The 15932-nt window shown below is 46.9% G+C and overlaps 1 protein-coding gene across 2 annotated transcripts in view; it reads left to right on the top strand.

The window, feature by feature from the left end:
* Positions 1-514: 514 nt before the first annotated feature.
* The window catches only part of HLCS (holocarboxylase synthetase), a 213346-nt gene continuing 197928 nt past the window's right edge, over positions 515-15932 (top strand). For both annotated transcript variants that reach the window (XM_087418103.1, XM_087418106.1), the window contains exon 1: positions 515-629. The gene's annotated coding sequence lies outside the window, so the exon portion shown is untranslated. The remainder of the gene's footprint in view (positions 630-15932) is intronic.

Genomic DNA, 15932 nt, shown 5'->3' on the forward strand with positions numbered 1-15932 from the left:
TTGCTATAAGCCTCTAGCCTATTAGGTCTCTTGTCAGCTCTCTGAGGATTGCAGCTGGGTGGGGCTGGCCTCAGGCACAGGAGCACCCAATTGTTTCAGGCTTTGGAAGGTGGAGCAAACCTCCTATGTGGGTCTTTGAGAAGCACAAGTCTTCTGCAGCTGACAAGCCCTGCCACCCACAGGTCCACACACACAGTCAACACAGTCCTGCCCCGTGTGAGCGCCCCGACCTCTCCAAGCGGACCCACACTCTCCACGGCGGGAGCCCCACACAGTCCACTACTGCCCCACACTCTCCACCCGCTCCTTGTGCACACCCTGCCCCGCTCAAGTCGGCTCAGTTGCCAGGCTGCAGAGAATCCAGTCACCAATCTATGCAGGCCCACAAGTTGCCTGAGGGCTTGTTGTTGGGTGGGGCCAGTCTCTAGGGTGGGCTGCCTGCCCTGGCTGAGCTGGATTAAATTGGTGCTCTAGCAGGTGGAGCAGACCCTGGGCTAGCAGGTCTCAGGGAGAACTCCAATGGCGTCTGTGTCAGCACGCCCACACCAGGCCACAACAATGGCCGCCGCCAATGTCCCAGTCCCTGGAGAGATCTCACCTCTCACCGAGATGCACTCAGGGCCTATTAGGTGAGTCTCTTGTCACCGAAGCACTGTGCACCTTTCTTGTGATTTTAGGATGCTTTCTGAAATGGGTGAGTTTGCGTGCGGGCCCTTTAAGAGCCAGTTTTAGTTTCTTTGTGAAGCGGGTTTTCTGGGGGTGCTCCCCAGTGTTTTAGTAGCAGGCACAGTCAGATATTATGCCGCTGGTCTCGATTGTGCTGGGTCCACAAAATGCCCACAGCGGGGGCGCTCCCGGCTCAGGGCCCCGCGCCTCCAGGGAGGCTGCGTACCTGTGCGCTGCTCCCGGCGGCCGTGACGCTGGCGGCTTGTGAAGGCGGCGTTTTTTCCTCTCCAGAAGGGAGTCTCTGCCTCTTCCACCTCAGTTAGGATTGTCTGTTGTTGCAGGAGTTCCTCTTATCCAGTTTTCAGTTCTGTCTCAGGCGTAATTTTTCCACGAGTAGTTGTAAATTGGCTGTGTCCACGGGAGGAGGTGAGTTCCGAGTCTGCTTACGCCGCCATCTTGACTCCCGAAAAAAAAACAACTGTTCTTTTCTTCTTATGGGTTTTTTGGGGGTTTCTTTGGAGTTTTCCATCTTGGAGACTTCTTGGCTGTGGATCTCCTGATTCTGGCAAATGCAACTTGGTTTTGGGAATTAACTTGTAATTTCTTCTTCAGCCCTAGAAATCCAGCTTTCCTCCCTCTGCCCCAGGCATCCGTTTTGGACAGGACCCTCAACGATCCATTGTGTGCCTCCCCTTTCCTCCCCGGTGGCGCACATCTGATTCAAGGAGTGCAGGCGGCAGCGTGCTCCTAGCCTTGCCACCAAAGCAATCGGTCAGCTCATCTCTTCTCTGGATTTCCCAGGTGACGTCAGACTTGTGTCCAGGGAGGGGTCCCCTGACTGCGGGACACATGCTAACAATCTCTGTGGGTTTCTCCTGGGGGATAGAGGGGTCAGGAGATGAAATCTCACAGCAAGACCAGTCCTGTCCCCAAAGAAATCTCACCCCTACCCTTCTCTCCACACTCTGACCCCTTGTATGTTCTTGTTCTGATTGAGGCACTGAGGGACCAGGTCAGCATTACCTCCTCTACACATCCCTTTGTATATGATACATATGCTTCAGTATGGGAGCTCAATATTCCCATTCTAGTATTCTCTTCCCACCTGCCAGCACACTGACCATAAATACAGCAACAAGGTAGTCATTTACAAATTCTCTCTCTCTGCCTTTTTTTTTGGGGTGGGGGGAAGATTCGCCCTAAGCTAACATCTGCTACCAATCCTCCTTTCTTCTTCTTTTTCCCCCCAAAAGCCCCAGTACATGGTTGTGTACAGTTGTAAGTTCTTCTGGTTCTTCTATGTGAGCCGCTGCCACAGTATGGCTACTGACAGACGGGTGGTGTGGTTCTGCCCCCAAGAACTGAACCCGGGCCGCCAAAGTGGAGCACGTGGAATTTTAACCGGTAGGCCATCAGGGCTGGCTTGCTCTCTCTGCCTTTTCAAGAAGGTGGGTCCTGAACTGAAGGACCTTTTTTTTAGTTTTTTTAAAAATAAATTTTATTTTTAGAATAGTTTTAGATTTACAGAAACTTTGCAAGATAGTACAGAGTTCCCCTAAACCAGTTTCCCATTATTAATATCTTACATCAGTATGGTATATTTGTTACAATTAATAAGCCCATATTGCTACATTATTATTAACTACAGTTCATACTTTATTCATATTTCCTCTAACGTCCTTTTTTTCCCCAATGTCCTTTTTCTGTTCCACAAGCCCATCCTCACACCACGTGACACTTAACCATCTCCTTAAGCTCCTCTTGGCTGTGACAGTTTCTCAGATTCTCCTTCTTTTGGATGACTTTGACAGTTTTGAGAATCCAGGTATTTTGTAGAACATTCCTCTACTGGAATTTGTCTGATACTTTTCTCACGATTTGATGGGGTTATGGGTTTGGGGGAGTGGGGTATTATAAAAAATATATGTGGTCTTTGTCCCCAGTTCCTGGCACAAAGCTCCTAAGACCCTTGGAATTTCCTGATAAGAGCTCTTTGTTATTCATAATGAGCCCCTTTCAATCATATCTGAGCTTACGCTAATGAAGTGATAATTGGTGTGCTCCTGGTTGGTTTTGGGATGGGGGCTGGTAACCAGAGGAACCAACCAAGTGATTAGAGAGTTGGAATTTTCCGCTGCCTCTCCCTTCCACGTAGGTAAATGACACTTCCATAAAAACCCATAAACAAAGGGGTTTAGAGCGAGGTGCTGTCAGGGTGGGACCCCTGGAGAGGGAGTGGAAGCTTTGCAGCCCCCACTTCTTCTATGCATCTCTTCCATTGGGCTGTTCCTGAGTTGTACGCTTTACAGGAAACCGGTCATAGGAAGTAAAGCGCTTTCCTGAGTTCTTTTGAGTTATTCTAGGGAATTCTCAAACCTGAGGGGTAGGTTGCGGGAACCCATGAATATGTAGCTGGCTGGGCAGAAACGTGGGTAGCCTGGGCACCCCTTTTGCGTCTGGTGTCTAAAAAGGGGGCAGAGAATCGGTTGTTGGTGGTGGAAAAGACACCATGTGTTTCGTATCAGGAGGAAGAAACCTCTCTGGGAGGAAGACCAGAGGGGGAGGGGAGGGCCCCCATTTTTGCTGAGCATCTTGACATATGGATCTATAAGTCTGGAGTAATAAGGGCCTGAGAGACTGAAGGGCTGCATGAAGGAGGGTAAAGAAAAACAAATGGGTCTACAGGGGGCCACGCGGGGGAGAGAAGAGAAGCATCGAAGGGCTGTCTGTCTCCCCTAACAGTGTGGTCCAGCGTCTCAGGCTGGAGGAGCCTCCGGGCGCCCAGCAGCCCCAGTGAGTGCAAGCCCTGCCCGCGGCCCCCGTCCAGCCCAGCCTGCGCGGAGGCTGGACCGGCCGCCAGGGGGCGCAGCGCGCGGCGGGGACACGCGGCCCACCCCCCGGCGGAGGGGCCGCCGGCCTCGCCTCCGCAGTAGGTCGCGGCGCCGCGTGTCCGGGCGGGGGTCGGGGTTGGACGGGCCGGGCCGCATCGTCGGTCAGAGTTGCGGGGTTGCAACGGGCAAGGCTGGGAGACCCGCTCCAGCCGGTGAGAAGGGGGCGGGGTTTCCGAAGGGCCGCGAAGGGGATTCGGGGACCGGACAGCGCCGCCGCCCTCGCGCTCCTCCCCGCTGGGTCCCCGCTGGTTCGGCCTGCTTGCCAGTGCGCACGCGCGGTCCGCTGCCCGCTGAGCGCCTCGGTGCCAGCGGCCTGCCCGCCTCCGCGCGGCTCCTGGCACCGTCCCGGGCGCTGGTTTCCCAGATGCCAGTGTTAGGGGCAAAGAGCAGGACCCGCCCAGCCGCGCCAGAAAGCACCCTATAACCTGCGTGTGGGCAAAGGCTTTCTAATAACCCAAAGTCCAGATGCAAGAAAAAAAAGATTGCTACGTTTGGCAACATTGAAAAACAAAAACCGTACAGCCAAACACACACACAAACAAAAGCCTACTGTAAATATAAGACTGCCAACATATTTCACAGATAGAGTTAATATTCCAAAAATATAAATAACTCTTAAAGACTGAGAAAACCGAAGACCAAAAATCCAATTTAAGAAAAGGCAAAGACATGAATGGACAATATGCAAAAAATGATATAAAGCTGGCCCTTACACAAATGAAAAGATGTTCATTTCCTCTCATAATAGGAGAAATGCACAAAAGTGTTATCTGAGATACCACTGCTAACCAATACGATTTGCAAAAAAAATGCAAATGCCTCTGGGGAAGCAGGCACTCTGAAACATTGGGGGTGGGAACGCAAGATGGTATAATCCTATAATAGAGGGGAATTTGGCAATATGTAATAAAACTTGGTATGTATTTACCCTTTGACCCAGCAATTTCACAGCTAGGGACTCACCCTCAAGAAACACCTACACCAATATGAAAGTATATATATGTTCAAGGTTACTTATTGCAGCATTGTTTGCAACCACAAAATTTTAGAGACAATCTCAGTCCAATACATCTGCAATTGGGTGAATAAACTCTGGTACGTGGACACAATGGAGTACTATGCAGTTGTTAAAGAGTGAGGAAGACCTCTGTGAACTGATATGGAGTGATTTCTAGCATATATATATATATTTTTTGTGTGTGTGTGTGTGTGAGGAAGATCAGCCCTGAGCTAACATCCATGCCAATCCTCCTCTTTTTGCTGAGGAAGACCGGCCCTGAGCTAACATCTATTGCCAATCCTCCTTTTTTTCCCTTTTTCTCCCCAAAGCCCCAGTAGATAGTTGTATGTCATAGTTGCACATCCTTCCAGTTGCTGTATGTGGGATGCCACCTCAGCATGGCCAGACAAGCAGTGCCTCGCTGCGTGCCCGGGATCCAAACCCGGGCCGCCAGTCGCGGAGTGTGCGCACCCAACCGCTAAGCCACGGGGCCAGCCCATCTAGCATATATTGAGAAGTGAAAAAAGCTAACTACAAAAGGGTACATATATTATACTACTTTTTGTGTAAAATGGGAAATAGTAAAATATTCAAGTATCTGCTTATTTTTGCACAAAAAAAAACACCTCAGGATGACTAAACTAGAAACTAATATATTGGTTGCTTACAGTGGGTGGGTGGGAATGGTGTGAAAGGCTAAGAGGAAATGACACTTATTTGAGCATAACTTTTTTTAGTAGTTCCAACTTTTGGAAACATGAATGTTTTAATATTAAAAAAAAATAAAATTAAGTCAACCAAGATGGGGGAAAAGAGACCTAAAATTGAATACAGACAGAAGTAAACAAATGAACTAAACTGTATAGTAAAGTAACTACGCGAAAGAAAATCAAGTTACTTCTGAACACAGCTCTTTAACTATATACCTTCTGTGTGTAAATAAGCAAACAAAACTACAAAGACATTTTGAGCTTCACTTACTTGTTAGTGATCTGGTATAGCAATTCTGAAAATATGTTCTGTGTATTGTGGGATTAAGCAAATTAGTAAATAGAATGATATCGGTAGGAGGCAGGATTCTCACTATTGGAGAAGGGTGATACAGAGATGCAGAAAGGGAAGGCAAGGAAGAGCTTTGTGGATTGGCATCCACTTCCTAGATCTGTCTGCTGGAACAGCTTCGGGAGCAGGGCACCCCAACAGCCATGAGCATTCCTGTGTCCATATCTTGGTCTCTAAATACCATTCTCCATTAAAAGAAGTCAGAGCTCCTTGGAGAAAGGGCTCATTCAGGGAGGGGCAGGGAAAGTGGAAGATGGGCCACGAACAGCTTGTGCCAGCTGAAAGCAAGGTGGCACTCAAAGAATGATGGAGATAGGGCAGGAGAACACAGGGGCCAGCCTGAGGGGGCTTCCGGTGGCCAAACTGGGAGCAATTTGAGCATCAAAATGAGTAAGGACAATAATGAACTCTCACATTGGAAGAAAAGAATCTATGAGTCCAGAGTGATACTAAAAAGCAAATACACTTACAAACAAATGGAGGTGAAAGGGACAGCTCTTCTTTACAGTAGAATGCCAACTAATACACGTTGATTGAACAGAGTGAGAAAAGTTGCCGCATTGCAACTATTACAGCAATAACTGATTCAGGCAGGAATCATAGATGGATGCAAAAACCGCTGGGTGGAAGCCTGTTGGGGAATAACATATTCCACAGTCTCAAAGTATTACTCCACAGATGATTAATTACGAAGGTAAAGAAGGAAGTGGAAAAATCCAGTGGGTACCACCTGAACCATATGATCAAAGTCAGCATCACCAATAAGGGGTCAGGTGCCAAATACCCATAACCTGAATTGGATCCTAGGAAACATCAGACAAACTCAAATTGAGGGACGAGCTACAAAATCGTGGGCCTGACTCTTAAAAAATGTCAAAGTCACGAAAGACAAAGACTAAGGAACTGTTCCAGATTAAAGGGGAATAAAGAGACATGACAACTACATGAAACGTGTGACTTTGAATTAGAAAAAATAATATTGCTATAAAGGAGGTTATCGGGACAACTGGCAAAATGTGAATATGGACTGAATAGTAGATAATAGCGTTGGATCAATGTTAAATTTTCTGAATTTGATCACTGCACTGTGGTTACGCAAGAGAATGTTCTTGTTCTTAGGAAATATAGCCTGAAGTACTTAGGGGTGAAGAGTCATGAATTCTGCAACTTAATCTGAAACAGTTCAGGAAAGAAAAAAAGTCTGTGTTATACCTTATACTGCTGAGTAGATATACCACAACTTGCATAATATGTTCCCTGTTGTTGAATATTTAAACATTTCAGTTTAAAAAATCACTCTTATGGGGCTGGCCCGGTGGCGCAAGCGGTTAAGTGCTCACACTTGGCTTCAGCGGCCTGGGGTTCCCAGGTTTGGATCCGGGGCGTGCACCGACGCACGGCTTGTCAAGCCATACTGTGGCGGCATCCCATATAAAGTAGAGGAAGATGGGCATGGATGTTTAGCCCAGGGCCAGTCTTCCTCAGCAAAACAAAAACGAGGAGGATTGGCATTGGATGTTAGCTCAGGGCTGATCTTCCTCATACACAAAAAAGTAAATAAATAAATAAAAAATCAAAAATCACTCTTACAATGTTGCTAATAACATTTTTACAAATACAATTTCTTTCTTCTTTTGTTACCATTTTTAGGATAAATGCCCAGAATGATGAATACCAAATCAAAGAGTGTCAATGTTTTTATGGCCTTTAAGAAGAGAGTAGTAATTCAAGATGCCAAGAGGGGGTTGATTTAAATAGAAGGTTGTATGTAAAACGGGAGGTGAGAGCAGAGAGCTACAAATAGCAGGCGATCTGAAAGCAGCTGCTCACGCTATTGTGCAAAGGACTCTCGAGTTAGAAGAACTCCCACACTAAGCTTACAGCAGACTTTTTAGGTTGCTAACACCCCTGCCATTGTCCTAGGACCCAGGGGTCTAATCCAAACCACTGTGGCCTAAATTTAGATGTTGGACAATAGAGATTTGTGGTTAGCTGGCTCGTTGCCTCTAGAGGATTCTCCTAAGAACCACAATGTGTTTTGTGTTCGAGAACCCCCTAATTCTCCAAGGCAGTTGTGAAAATTTCAATCTAAAATTGAAAAGAAAAAGTATTTGGCCTAAAAGATACTGAGTTGAAAACAAAGAAAAACCACTGGTAATGGGAGTATAAATTGGTATAACTACTTTTGGAAACAGTTTAGCATTATCTTTATTTATTTATTTATTTTTATTTTTTGTGAGGAAGATCAGCCCTGTGCTAACATCTGCCAATCCTCTCTTTTTTTGCTGAGAAAGACTGGCCCTAGGCTAACATCCGTGCCCACCTTCCTCCACTTTATATGGTTTGCCGCCACAGCATGGCTTGCCAAGTGGTGCGTTGGTGCATGCCTGGGATCCAAACCGGCGAACCCTGGGCCGCTGCAGTGGAGAGCGTGCACTTAACCACTTGCGCCACTGGGCTGGCCCCAGCATTATTTTATTTATTTTTTTTTTGTAAGGAAGATCAGCCCTGAGCTAACATCCGTGCTAATCCTCCTCTTTTTTTGCTGAGGAAGACCGGCTCTGAGCTAACATCTATTGCCAATCCTCCTCCTTTTTTTTTCCCCCAAAGCCCCAGTAGATAGTTGTACGTCATAGTTGCACATCCTTCTAGTTGCTGTATGTGGGCCACCGCCTCAGCATGGCTGGAGAAGCGGTGCGTCGGTGCGCGCCCAGGATCCGAACCTGGGCCACCAGTAGCGAAGCACACGCACTTAACTGCCAAGCCACGGGGCCGGCCCCCAGCATTATCTTTTAATACTGAACATTAGCTCAACCAGTATTCCTCTTCTAGGTCCAAACCCAGAGAAATACTTGCCCACGGCCCCGGAGACAAGTAAGGGGATGTTCAGAGCATTGTTTGCCAGAGCAAACAAACTGGAAATAACTCAATGTCCAGCAGAACAATGGCTAAACAAATGATGGTAGAATCATACAATTGAATACTATACAGCAGTGGAAATGAATAAAGTGCAGCTATGCCCAATTGTATATGTGTGAATCTTAGAAACACTGGGTGGAAAAAATGCAAGGCTCAGAAGTCTGCTTAATGAATAATAGTATTTTTTTTTTTTTTGTGAGGAAGATCAGCCCAGAGCTAACATCTGCCCCTCCTCTTTTTGCTGAGGAAGACTGGTCCTGGGCTAACATCCGTGGCCATCTTCCTCCACTTTATATGGGACGCTGCCACAGCATGGCTTGACAAGCAGTGCGTCGGTGTGCACCCGGGATCCGAACCGGTGAACCTCAGGCCGCCGCATCGGAGCTCAGGCACTTAACTGCTTGCACCACCCGGCTGGCCCCAGAATAACAGTATTTTTATAAAGCTAAACAACAAAACAGTGTACTTTGTAGGGATAATATTCATTTGTATTTAAGATTTATTTTTTAAAGCAAGAGAATGATAAATGTAAAACTGAAGATGAGGAGCCAGGGGGATGGGACAGACAAGAAGTACTTGCAACATTCTGGTTATTTAATACTTAGGATGCCAGATCTCAGCTGGCTGCACCCAAGGGGTACAGTCAACAGGATGCAATTTACAGGAATAAAAATATCGCACATTGGTTTTAAATACCAGCAGCACAATTATAGAATAAGATTTAGTGATTTTTAGAAAAAGGAAAGTCTTTACAATTTTTTATGAATGCAAGTTCAATAAGCTGTCAAACTCACTTGGCAGTATTCTACTTCTATGTCCGGGGTATTTTATTACTAGAGTTCGTATCTCACAGGTTACAGGAATTCTATTGAATGTATTGAATAATATGTTAAATTTTAAAAAATCACTGGTATCTACTGTTTCTGTATGTTGCATTTGAAAACAGCAATGTAGATAAAATCAGAAAACCATAAAATTTAGAACTGGAAGAGGACTTTAAGATGAGACCTAATCTGAAATTTAACCATTTAAAAATCATAAGTACTAAGGAATATTTATAGTTTGGGAAATTGGGGAAGACTTTCTAAATATAAAATCAATGGAAAAAGTCATGACAGAGAAATTGAGAGGTTTTATTTAATTAAAATTTTAAAATGGTGCACCAAAATCATATAAAATGAAATTAAAAGGCAAATGATAAACTGGGATAAAAATATGCCACAAATATGACAGCCTACGAATTAATATCCTTAATATATGAAGAACCCATATAAATCAATAAGAAAAATGCTAACACCAAAATCGAGAAACGGCAATGGATATGAAGGGATAATTCATAGATGAAGAAATGCAAATGATCAGTAAAACAACTGGAAAAAATAAATTTTTCTAATAAGTCAAAAGGAAAGAAAAACTTATCTTTTAAAGAGAGACTATTTTTCCTTAATTAAAATAGCAAAGATTTAAAAAAATTTGTATTATAGCACTTGATGTTGACAAGGGTGTGCTAAAATCTCAGTCTTTTAGAAGCCCTCAGTCTAGAAGATAAAATTGTACAACATTTGAGGTAAGAAGTTTGGCCTCATGTTTTAATAGTCTTAGAAAGGTTCATGTACTTTCACCCATTAACCTCATTCACAGGAGCTTAGGAATATATCCTAAGCAATTACCAGAAAGGTGGCTAGGAAGTTTTGTATAGGACTATTCTCTTCAGCATTATGACAGCAAACACTTGGGGGAAAAAAACAACAGTCTTCCAACAACAGAAGAATGGCAAAACAAATTAGGGAACAATCAAAAGTGGAATATTTTGTAGCTGCCAGAAATCATGTTATTGAAGATGTCAATTCCAGTCACTGCTGGATTTCAGCTCTCCTATTTACCAGAAACCTCAGCAGTGATAGGAAATCTCAACTCGCGATTTTCTCTGACCTGGAGTTAATCTGGAGACCATCCATAAGCACTTCCCCAGAGATCAGACATGATTCTTTCCCCCAAATGCTTAGTCTTTCTGTTTATTTCCCCCTCTTTGTGGGGGAGTATTGTAATAACACTGTGGGTCAGTCTGGGTCCCACTACAGAATAATGAATTCCCTATTTCCCAAAACCGAGGGAGAAGCCTCAAGTCCTTGCTTGAAATTGCTGTGCAGAAACTGAAGGCTTCAGGGTTCAGATGGCAGAATTAAGACTCCATCCATCCACCCTTAGGGTAGCCGTGGAAATCGGGTGGTGCCCTTAGTAAAGGACGAGTAAGAGTTAAGTCCAGATCTCAGTTACCCTTGTACTGAGGGAAGGAGTAACACTGGGGAAAGACATCCACTTTGTAAACAACCGAAGCCCACACTCTGCACCTCCTTGACCAAACATCCTATCAAGAGTAGCCCAATTTGGCGACTTTTCCCTCACTTACTCAGCAAAACCTTCAGCCATCTTCACTCTGTGCCAGGAATAAAGACAGAGCCCGTCTCTGCCCCCGAGGGTTTCCAGTCTCCAAGGGAAGCAGACACACAGGGTACAAGCACTTACAGAGTGGGTGAGTGTTATTGCAGGGGAGGGAGGCTGGGAGGGGGCCTCTCTTAGCCTAGGGGTCGGGGAGCCCCATCCCCAGGAGGTGACATTCTGACATTTAAGGCAAGACCTAAAGCACAGGTAGGCGCATGTTGGGGCAGGCGAGGCAGTGTTCCGGGCAGCCAAGTGGAGGAGGGCAGCGAGAAGGGCGCTCTGGACGAGCCAGAAGCCCGGGCCAGTGTGGCCAGCGGTGGCCGGAGCGGACTGGAGCGCGGTCAGGATTTGGGGGTGCGCCGCGGCAGCGGGGCCCCACGGAGGGGTATCCTGACCTGGCCTTTCCCATCCACTGTTTCCCACGTGCCCGCTGCCCGCTGCTCCGTCCTGGGCGGCGACGCCCCCGCCCCTCGGGTGCATTTCGGCGGCGACCGCCTACTCGGTTGACCGCGGTGCGGCGCGGGGCGCAGGTGCGGGCCCGGAGGCCGGGAGCGCGGCCGCGGGGTCCCGGCTCGGCCCACCGGCGCTTGCGTCGCCGATTCCCGGGGCTCCGTCTTCCAGGTAAGGGGTCCGGGCGCCCCGGCTGCGGCTCCAGGCACACGCTGGTGGGTGGGCCGGATTCTCCAGCTCGGGTTTCCTGCTTTGATCCTGTTTATCCCCCTAGGGGGAGTTTTTTATAGAAACGAATAGTTTAATCACGGCTTGCTCTTCTGGTTTCGCTTTTTTCTTATTCAAGATGACTGACTGGGGGCTGGATGCAGTCACCCTTCCAGGGCTGAAATCTTGTTCAAAGCGGGCTGCATAACGCAGAGTTCCAATTCAGCTGCATCATCCGCTCTTGGCTTCTCCACGAAAGGGCTATTTACCATTTCATACACACGGACCGTGCTGGCCCTGTGGTTACAACAGAGTTGCTTCTTCCTTTTACACAGTCTGAATTTCTGTTTTTATTCCACCAGATTTACTGTTATTTTATTATAAACTGCCTGCAATGCTTTTGCAGCTAAGCAGCAGGGTTTGCATAAACGCACTGTAAAAATCACAGGTTGACTTGCAGAGCCAGGACATCAACAAGGGGCATTGCAGCTTCAATGCACCCCTTCCTGGAGACGATACTGGTGCCTCTAGGGAAACATAATTAGGTGAAAACAAGGAAGCAAAGCCATGGGCTGGGAATGTAAGGGGCTGTATGCAATGCTCCCGTTCACCCAGCGATTCTTGCCACCAACTTCCCTTTCCAGACCCATGTAATTTCCAGTACTAAAGGTATATAATACAGCCGACTTTTTTTTTTCCTTTTAAGCAGTGATTGGCTTTCCCTAAGCACAGAAGCCTCAGTTCCTAGGAAAAAATGTGCAAGTTGGCAGTGGGCGAAGAGAAAGTTCAGTTATGATGTGATTCATCAGCCCCTTGTCACGGCACTTTCGAGGATGCATCTGTGCTGGGTGTTACCGCAGTGTCTGTAATTTCAGGCTGAGTCCCCTTGTTGATAGTATTGTCATCTGTGCTTTGGGTGATTCCACACTCCCAGGGCACTCTGCCTGAGGGCCCTGTCAGCTTTTGACCCCTCCGTCCCTTTACTGTCCCAGTTGTCTCTTGATGCCCCTCTGCTTGTCGCTGTGGTCTTTTTTGCCTCCTTCTCCGGGCTCAGATATGTGCTGTCCACAATCCCACCCAGCAGATCATCAGGCTACAGTTCTATGAAAATGTTTCTGTCCTCCGTCCTACACCCTGGGGGATCCTACTCTGAATTTTCTAACTTAATGTGATGGAAACTATTTAAAGCAGCAGCCCAGGACTGGACGTGGACTTCAGTTTAAATCTCATTCCTTTGGGAGATGCAATGACTTAACCTGAAGGAGTGGTTCAAGTGGTAGGGACGTCAGGCACTGTGATTGTGGAGGGCAATTTTTAGGTAAACACGCTTTTCTGTTCCTGAGAAAGGCAATGGGGTCTACGGGAAAGGAGCCTCACTTTGTGTAGACCTCAGAGCCCAAGTTTCCTGCTCTGTTAAAAGCAGGTGGTAATATCTACCCCACAGAGTTCTCACGAGGATAGAAGGAAAGCACCCTGCCATCTATTCCCTTCCTATTGACTGGGTCCAGGTGGGCTGTTCCTTGATCAGAGCAGTTACTCCCCAGCCATTTGCCCATCCTTTCTCTTCATTCACACAGCCACATCCTTGTGGATGCTGTTATTCCCACAGTAGAGCTGTGGAAATGGAGGCCCTTGCCCAGGGTCACATGGCCACTGAATGCATTCATGTGTCTGTGCAGGGAGTTGGGGGTCTGGGGCAATGTTTGAACCCTGAATGCCTGCCTCCAGACTGTGGCCTCTATAGTTTCACTATACAAACTGCAGCTCACAGGCTCAGCCCTGAGCTGCTGCAGGGATGTGCTGCTAATGCTTTTTTCTCATTTTGGTTGTAAAGGTTTTAGTCAATTTCCCTATTCATTCATTTGACCTCCATAATCCGCCCTTTAAACGTGATACCTTTGGGAAATGCGACCGGATGGTTAGGAAGACAAACAATGATGCACTCCATGTACTCGGAGGGACAGGGGCTCACCAGTTTGCAGTTCAGTCTCTGATCCATTGAGGTGGTTTAGTCTTTTGAGGCTGCTGAGTGCTTCGTGTGTGTGTGTGTGTGTGTGTGTGTCGTTGTCTGATCTTCTGGAAGCTTACGGTACTGATTGCCACAACTAGAGGTCCTGTCTGATGGGCAGGAAACTGCTCACAGAGGGTGCCTCCCCTCCCCCTACCAGGAAGGAATTTTTACACGCCTGGGCGGTAAAGGACCACTCCCCTCTGCTGGAGGGAGATAAGTTTGCTTTCAATGGAGAAAATTTTATGACCACTTCGCTCCCTAGTGGCCAACTGGGTGAAAGAGACAACATTTTACCTCATTTTACAAATGGAGGTATGAGCCAGTTTAGTTTCAAAAACTTGGAGCACCTGTGATGTGCTGGCACACTGCCTAATACCAGAGATATGCAGGTGAGTCAGAGATCACTGCGAATCACATCCTTGTAAATGGAATCACGTGTAAATGTATTAGGATCCCAGAATGTTAGAGCTTGAGGGGGAAGTTAGAGATCATCTGGTTTGTGTCCCTCCTTCTTTTTTTAAACAGTTGAAAACCGGGGATCCAGAGAAATGAAATGATGTGCTTGAGATGTGCTGGTTAAGGACATAGAAAAAAAACAGTGAAATACAATTGCAAAAATAGTGCAGAGTTCTTCACTCAGCGTCCTCCAATGTTCACATCTTACACAACCATGGATTAGTGCAATACTGATTAAGCCACAGACTTCACATTTCCCCACTTTTTCCACTGAAGTCCTTTTTCTGTTCTAGGATCCAATCCAAGATACCACATTTTCATTTAGACCCTACATGTAGTTTTTAACGTTGGGTTTTCCTATTCTTGAGATTCCTTAAAATAGTAACGAATGGTGACATTCAGCTGTTATACAGTGTATCACAAGCCTCTTTTGTCTTCTCCAGTATGCTTTGTGCATTTTCAGAGCCAGCTGCTTGCCGGGGTGATCTCCATGAGATCTCACTTGCAGCGTTTTGGGTGTGTCCAAGTTCCGGACGATCCCAGCCTGTCTGATCTGGATACGGAAGGCTGTCCCGGGGCTGGCATTGGCACACCCGGAACCTTCTGCTCCTGTTCCCCTTGGATCCTGAGTCTCATTTCAATGTATTACTGTTGTGCCTAGAGCATTCTTTGCTCACAGGTGCCTCGTTTATCTAGTAAAGGACTTTGGAGCCGGAAAGACATAAATTCAGCCCCCAGCTTCCCCATCTAGTTGTGGGACCTTGACCAAGTCTCCCAGTGGCTGTAAAATTCAATTTCTTCCTCTGCAATATGGGGACAATAGCCACCCTGCAGAGTCACTGAGAGGGTTAAATGAAAGAAGGTACACAGAGCTTGGTGTGCAGATGGGGAATGACTGGTTGGATGGATGGATGGATGGCACTAAGGGGAGACTAGGCTAGGGAGGTACAATGGAAGGTCTTGAATGCCAGGCAAGACCCCCTGCACTTCCTGGTGGGCAGGGGCAGACACTGAAGGGTCTGAGAAGGGGAGTGATGGGATCAGAGCTGCACTTTATCAAGTCAAGTGTAGAGGTGTGCTAGATTAAGCAGAGCAGTGGGAAACGGGGGGCTATCATGTTAGGTCTGACGAGAGCAGAATGGGGGCCTGGACTGGAGGGGTGGTGATGGAAAAGTAAGGCTCTCGAGAGACCGTGTGGAGGTGCCATCCTCTGATACAGGACTAAACAGGATGCAGGATGCAGAGAAGTAGGGACTCCACGATGACTAAATTCTAGGTCCAGGTGAAAAGGAGACTGTGATGTCATTAACAGCAGAGAGAGAAATCAGGATAGAGGTAATTTGTGGAAGAAAATGTATTTGGTTTTATTCATGTTGCATTTGAGATACCAACAGATATACCCAAGTAGAAGCGATGATTGTGGCACTGGAGCCTGGGAGAGGCCAGAGCTGGCGATGAGAATCTGAGCATCACGCCCAGAAGGGTGGCCACTGAAACCGAGAGGGTACATGGAACCACCAAGGGAGAGAACATGGGTGAGGCCAGAAGTTGGGGCCAAAGACTCACTCATGCCCAGGGGTTCAAAGAAGGGTCACAGAGACAGAGAAGGGCTACTGAGAACTAGGATGCATTAGTCAGCTCTGGCTGCCATAACAAAGTACCACAGACTTGGGGGCTTAGATAACAGAAATTTATTTCCTCACGGTCTGGGCCAGAAGTCCAAGATCAAGGGTCAGCAGGGTTGGTTTCTCCTGAGGCCTCTCTCCTTGGCTTGTAGATGGCCGTCTTCTCCCTGTGTCTTTACATGGTCATCCCTCTGTGTCCTCAT

Source organism: Ceratotherium simum, chromosome 27 (genome assembly GCF_057802395.1).
Source record: "Ceratotherium simum simum isolate JZ-2026a chromosome 27, ASM5780239v1, whole genome shotgun sequence".
Classification (NCBI taxonomy): Eukaryota; Metazoa; Chordata; class Mammalia; order Perissodactyla; family Rhinocerotidae; genus Ceratotherium; species Ceratotherium simum.